Genomic DNA, 7,413 nt, shown 5'->3' on the forward strand with positions numbered 1-7,413 from the left:
GGGTGGGGAGGAGCACGAAAAAGGAATGAGAGAAGCTGAGATGGGGTATGGCTATGGTCGAAGGAGGGAGTTTTACCCTAGTTACATGGGGGTAAATCACCAGAGAAAGAGGAACAGGAAGAGGAAGTTGAGGTGGAGATGCTAGTGTTAGGAAGTTGAATATGCCGATTCTTGATGGAGAAGACACATATGGGTGGGTGTACCAGCTGGAGTGATATTTCACTGAGATATAAATGGGGAGGTGAAACTCATGTTGTCAGAGTTATGTTTGGATGAGAAAACCCTAACTTGATTTCAGTGGAGGTTGGCTAGATACCAGTTCCGCTTGTGGGAGGAATTAAAGGATTACTTATTGGAATTTTTTGAGCCGTTTAAGAAGGAGACTTACATGAGCAATTCTTTGTCTTGATTCATTGGGGATTGTCACGATGTATAGAGAGAGATTCAAGGTCATTGTTGGGACGACTGAGAGAGACTTCTAATCTATGTTTTTGCGGAGCTTTTTCCCATGTGATTTTTTTCTGATCTGTGCTTCAAATGAACTTCAATCATAAAGATCTGTTTACTCCTTAACTCTCTCACATAATATGCTAAAATATGCTGAGGTTATTCACCATACGTCATTGTCGGTCAACTTTTTCGATAGATTATTTGAAAATATGGTATATGAAAATAATTTTTTAAATTTAATTTAATATAATAGATATATAGTTTGAGTTTTAAAAGCAGTATGTTTTAATTTTTGAAAAATGAGACCAAATGGATCTCATTTGTCCAATAGTTTGCATAATTGTGCCCGATAACGCGAATACTACACCCTTCCGAAAGAGAAATGTAGATCTCAACGATAAACTCAATCTTGCAAACTAAGAGATTTGTGACATCCGTTTGGTCTGCGTACCTTTTATTTATGACCGACAAGTTTCCCTATTTAATACAAAGATTAAGTATGATTTATTTTACCTGGGTTCCAAGTTCTCTATAGAGACAAACCCCTAGAGTTAATTACATCTCAAGTGACGGGAAAAACTCTCGATAATGATCAGTGGTTCTAGTCTTCAAGAATTCAAGGTTTAGGTTTTCACGGTAGAACGAGGAAAATCAAGTGGGAATGACTCAAGTAGGAACAATTCTTTCAGGAGTTCAATAGAATTAAAGGGTAGGGGATGTCACAGATCCTGAGGAGAACCCTCAGTGACTTCCCAAACTATCCTACTGTGTTGCTGCATTTTAGAGAAGATGTTATTTGAATTTTTAATCCTGCCAATTCTATTATTTGGGGCTTACATTTGCATAATACCCGATTATGCAAATAACCCACAGAGATAAGTAGGTTTACGTCGTATCACATGACAACCTCGAAACCTAAGGCGGGCTAGGACTTACGCTGCACAACATGGTTGTACAGGAGCCTAAAAAGGGAGTGAGGATTTACGTCGCGCTGGGCGAGCTACCTCGAAATCCTATGGGTTGTTATTATGCTGGGAAGAGATAATGCTGAATAAGATCTTCTCGTTGCTCGGTCTGAATTCCTCGCCGTGCTGCCCACAAAGTTGGCTCCAAGCTCCTGTCGTCGCGCCGGCTCCAGGGTTTAAGTGCTTGAGATTGGGAGTTTGTGCTTCACAGTTTTGGTGTCAATGTTTGGTTTCGTTTTGTTTCAATTTTGGTTTTACATGCAGAGTAGTCAAATTGCAGGTAAATAAAAACTACTTGAAAGGTAAAATACAGTAACGTAAAATACTGTAGATAAACTGTAAAAGCGTACCTGAGCATTTGCTACTGTTGCGTTATTAATGTTGCGAGCATAATATGATTTGCAGCAGATTTAAATAAACTTGTAAGAAAATTAAACAAGGCGAGAAAACCCAATGCGAAAGTCAGAAAAATGAGTTGTAAAAATCACAAGCAAAAGAAACCTTTAGCCACATATGAAAGATCAGGATTGGGTATAAGATATTGTTAAAAGTGGGAGACTCAGAGCTGGACTGTGTGCTTCCCGATCTTGAACAAGAGTTACCAGCCCGACAATCTACGGAAGATAGTCCTCAACCTTAATCCAAGTGACTAGCCGTCGACCTTTATAAATTTTCATAGAAAGATTCTTTGATTCTCATGTAAAAGTTGTTTAAGTCCTTTTTTTATGCATAGTTCTTTTAATCATGCAAAAAAAATTTTTATTTTATTTTTGTAAATATTTTGTAAAGTCGTGTAGTCCACAGGTCAGTCACTCTAATCGTGTTAGAACTACTGACAACCTAAGAATGTCGAGGGCAACGATCCCACCCCACCAAAAATCGGTGAATAGTATCATGGATCCTTCCCTCTCCCTTGTTGAAGATCCTTGAGGTAGGAGATACTATTCTAATAATCCCACTTCGTATCTCTCGTTTAAGCACACATAAGCAATGTCGTCATCGCCCTTGTCAGTTAGACCCTAGATTAATCCTAGTCCGATGACCCATATGTGGCGTTAAGAAATTTCCCCAATTGCTAGAAGGATTTGAGTGCAATATTCAAGCTCAAATCCCGATGCACTGGGTTTTATTGTAGGTTAAGTCATTGAGGGAATTTCACTGTTGATTTAATTAAGGAAGCATGAACTACGTCTCGATGCATCCTGGTGTCTGGTGTCTTGATCAGTTTGTGAATCAGAGTTAAGTGCCAAGTTTCGTTATTTATTCGAAACTTAGGTGAATGAACGCTCACCTAGGGTGTGCTCCTAAAATCTAGGAAGTCTATGCTGAGAATTAGGTGGATGGACTCTCACCTAGGGTGTGCTCCTAAAATCTAGGAAGACTATGCTGAGAATTAGGTGGATGGACTATCACCTAGGGTGTGCTCATGAAATCTATGAAGCATATGCTGAGAACTAGGTGGATGGGCTCTCACCGAGGGTGTACACTTAAGCTCTAGAAAGCCTACACTGAGGATTAGGTGGATGGGCTCTCACCTAGGGTGTACACCTAAAGTCTAAGAGGTCTACACTGAGTACTAGGTGGATGGATTTTCACCTAAGGTGTATGCTCCTAAAATTCTAGGAAACCTATTTTTTAACTTATGCTTAATGTGATTTAAGGTTTTCTATATCTTCCAATTAATTAAATCATCAATCCCCATCTTTATGACTTAACCATTTAAAAAAAAGTAAAATAAAAGAAAGATGAGGCAGACCCACTTCCAAAACTAATAAAGTTAAGGGGAAAAACAACGAGTGGATCAACCTAAAAACGTTTAAATAACAATCAATTGAAACCCAAAACAGTGGGCAAAAAGGGGTCCGTAAAACCAATTCTAAACCGCATGTAAATCGGCACTTAAAGGCTACATAAATCTCGCCAAAATAATGTGTAGATTGCTTCAAAATTAGCTCACCAAAATGCCTCAAAACATTGATTAAAACAACTCCGCTGATTGTGGGTTTAATGCCTCCAAAACAGTAGACAAAGCTCTCAAAATCAGCCCCAAAACAATAGATAAAGATCTCAAAATCAGCTCTTAAACAGTAATTTTAAAATTCCCAAACGGCTCTCATGTAAGCTCAAAGCATTAATCTTAAATATCCCAAAATCAGCTAGGAAATCTAGTCCAAGATAATGTGTAAACTCTCCGAAATCAGGCCCAAAATGATGTTTAAGATAGTCATAAATCAGTCCCTAAACCGCCCCCAAATCATCACTTAAATGACCCAAATCGACACCCGCAATGACTTCGAAACAGCGAATAAAATAGCCTTGAATTTTTTTTTTTTAATGTCTCCAAAACAACATTTTTTTTAAAGCTCCAAAATGGTATTTTAACATTTCTCAAACAACAATTTTAAAAGTATTCTAAACAGCACTTTGAAAGCCTTCAAACAGTAATTAAAAATGCCTCCCAACAACAGTTTAAAATAAAAATTAGAAAAAGGGATGAGCAGCAATTAACATGTTGACTGCGGATAGGGAGCTCAAAAAGTTTCCAACAACACATATCTCAAACAGAAGATAATTTTGAAGCAAGTTAGTAGTGGCATAAGCCAACTTTGCAAAGATCTATTTTTGAAAATATGAAAATTTAACTTAACAACTATCAAGCAAAAATCATCATTCTGCGCATCAAGAACTTTTCCCTAAGCCAGTTATTCATATTTGTTAGTATCCTTAATTAAATGGTATGGTAAAAAAAAAAAAACACAAGAGGACAATATTGAAAAAAATAATCATTGAAATCCATCACATACCAAAAAAAAAACAGCTTTCTGACCAATCCCAAGTGTAGTGGAGTAAAGCGCCCTTCCAAATACCCAACAACTTGCTTAAGGCAAGAACAGTGGCTGAATAGAAAGGGAGATGTGCAGGAATTTCAACTCTGTTCACCACTGTCTCCTCAGTGCTTTCTTGCTACCGGCAGCCGATATCCGGCAGCCACGATTCTTTGAAAGTTCAATTGGGACGGCAATGGTTTAAGAGGAATCGGGAACGGAGGATAAGAGAGGCGAGTAAAAGTTTCTGTAGAGGGGGATAGGATGTCGAGCGAGAGAGAAGCAGGGCTTCGGGTCGCAGAGGGAGTCGTAAAGGGAGGAGCAGGCGAGTCTTCCTGTTCGCAGAGGAGCGTCAGAGCGGGGTTTTCGGCAGCGAGCGTCTGTTTTCTGTCATGCGCGAGAGGGAGGAGCGGTCGAGCGGGGTCGAGCGGGGAAGGAGCGATTCGTGGCAGAGAGGAGGCGGGGCCTGTGACTTCGGTGCGGGAGATCGGGAGTCGAACGGGGGACTCTAGTGTCGAAGAAAAGAATCGAGCGAGAGAAGGAAGGGGCGCAGTGTAGAGAGGGGGAGAAGGCGAGCGGGGGTCTGTCGAGCGCAGAGGGAGAGCGAGATCGAATTAAACCGTTACTTAATTTGTTTCCTTTCAGGCAACCAACCTAAATGAATAATCTGAGTCAATTAGCCCGTACTTAAATTTGAAATTTTAATTTTGAAATTCAAAAATCATATAAGCTGAGTCAATTAGCCCGTACTTAGCCCATATCTAGCCTGAATCGAACCCGAGTCGGACCTGGGTTGAGTCCGGGCCCGCATCCCGCTAAAGGAGAAAAATGCATCGAATTCCGTGCAAACTGTGCGCGCGCGTAACCCCGACAATATGGGTGGCCTTCCTATAGCTAAAGTTGATGTTTCGAACGCGTTTGTGTGTTCCGTTTCATCATCCGGGGTCTTCCGGACGAGTTTGCCGACGGATGAGTTCATTTAAGTCAAAGTCGTGTGTGGTGCAGTGAGTGCGTGAATTGCGGCGTTCACGAGTATTCGAGTCACAAAGAGTTCACCTAAGACTGTTTGATCCTATAGGAACTCATTTTCGGGTCCTCTACATGTTGGTCCTTAACCCTTACAACTAGAAGTTGAGTGCTTGGAATCACTCATGCGAGTTCTTCACAAAAATGATTCAAGAAGTGACTTGAAGTTCTACGGAAGGTGGGCTCTATTGCTAGTCCGCTAGGATGGTCAATAAGAACTTCTAAAGCTAGATCCTAGGTTCTAAGAGTAGGAGACTAAGACCTCACTAAAAATGAGGTCAACAGTCATGTTCAACTTTATCTTAATCTCATATTCAAAAATTCTATTTCCACATAAATAACTCGCTTTTTTAACATATATGTATGGAACGTATCATGCGCATCTGACATTTGATTATGTGTCAATAATTGATAAACAATTCGCCAACTCTGCTAATCACTCCAAAAGTCTTAATAAATCTGAAACTGAGCTTACATTTATTGTCAAATCTTAGGGGTGAACTTCAAAAATACAAAGTCACCAACTTAAAATTCAATTGTTCGGTACTGAGGGTCATAGTATTTCTTCTGTTTATCTTGTGTTGCTCTTAATATATTTTGGATTAATATAATCTTTTTAGTTGTATCATTTAATGTCTCGGAACTCATCAATGCTCATTTCTGTCCAACATAAAGTTTCATGCATCTCCTATCATATAATATCTTATACGATGACTTACCAATGCTTTATTGGAAGTTGTTATTATAGACAAACTCAATCAAAGGAATTTGGTCGTCCAAAATTGTGTGCATATATTCTCAACATATCCTCTAGCACTTCTATAATTCTCTCATTCTGACTTACATCCATCTCTGTCCAACATAAAGTTTCATGCATCTCCTATCATATAATATCTTATACGATGACTTACCAATGCTTTATTGGAAGTTGTTATTGTAGACAAACTCAATCAAAGGAATTCGGTTGTCCAAAATTGCGTGCATATAATCTCAACATATCCTCTAGCACTTTTATAATTCTCTCATTCTGACCATCTGTTTATGGGTCAAATAGTGTATTGAATTTTAATCTAATCCACTAACCCTCCTAACTACTTTTCTATAATCTAAAAGTAAATCTATTTTCACAATAAGAAATAATAATCTCAGGTATCCCATGCAATATATGACAATCTCTCGTATGCTTAATTGTGCCAATTTCTCAATTGAATCTGTCTGTCTCAAAGAAGAAAATGTGCAAATTTCATCAGCCGGTCAAATACAACCATAACATATCATGACCATAACCACTCCTTAAAACTATCTTTACAACATATTTCTCTTCACTCTCAATTAATGATACATATATCTTTAGCCTACATCCAAAAGCGCAAAGGCATCTGTAAGCTGGTCAAACAAATTATCAATCCTAAACAATAGATACTTATTCTTGATTGTCACATTTTTCAAGATTTTATAATCTATACATAAATGCAATGCGTCATCATTTTTCCTCGCAAATCTGATGAGATGCATTGGGTCTGTTAAAATCTTTATCTACTAATTTATGCAATTGTACCGTCAACTGCAATTCTTTAGGTGTGATTCTTTCATTTTTTTCTTCAGATGCAAACTCATATACTCTCCAGGAAATACATCTAGAAACTCCATCATCACAGGAACATTCTCAATCTTTACCTTTAAATCTTTTGCATAAGCAAGAAATATATCTTTCCTCTTCCTCAATAATCTATAAATTTGTAGCAATTTGTAGAATTGATATCAAAAATAAAATTCTTCACTTCAAAGTCATAATACTACTCTCTTCTGGCTTGACTCAAAACAAGCTCTATATTTATCGAATCACTCAATGTGCAAGACAACACCGAATTCAATTAAAGGGCATGTAATTAGGGATGTCAAAACGACTCGTTGCTTGTGAAAAGTTTGTGTTTGGCTCGTTAAGAAGCCCGTGTTCGATTCGTTCACTAAGTTAATAAGCCGAACACGAACAATTTTTTTTGCGCTCGATATATAAACGAACCGAACATGAACACAAATTATTTTGTTCTAGTTTGGTTTGTTTTGGCTCAAAATAATTATATATATATATATATATATATGTATATATATATATATAATTAAAGAGTACTATTTTAAAATATTTT

At 38.0% G+C, this 7,413-nt stretch overlaps 1 protein-coding gene across 2 annotated transcripts in view; it reads left to right on the forward strand.

Moving 5' to 3' along the window:
- LOC110032289 (DNA (cytosine-5)-methyltransferase DRM2-like) overlaps positions 1–7,413 on the forward strand; it is a 13,553-nt gene that overhangs the window by 2,115 nt on the left and 4,025 nt on the right. The window lies entirely within an intron of this gene.

Source organism: Phalaenopsis equestris, unplaced genomic scaffold, assembly GCF_001263595.1.
Source record: "Phalaenopsis equestris unplaced genomic scaffold, ASM126359v1 Scaffold000908, whole genome shotgun sequence".
In the NCBI taxonomy this organism is placed as follows: Eukaryota; Viridiplantae; Streptophyta; class Magnoliopsida; order Asparagales; family Orchidaceae; genus Phalaenopsis; species Phalaenopsis equestris.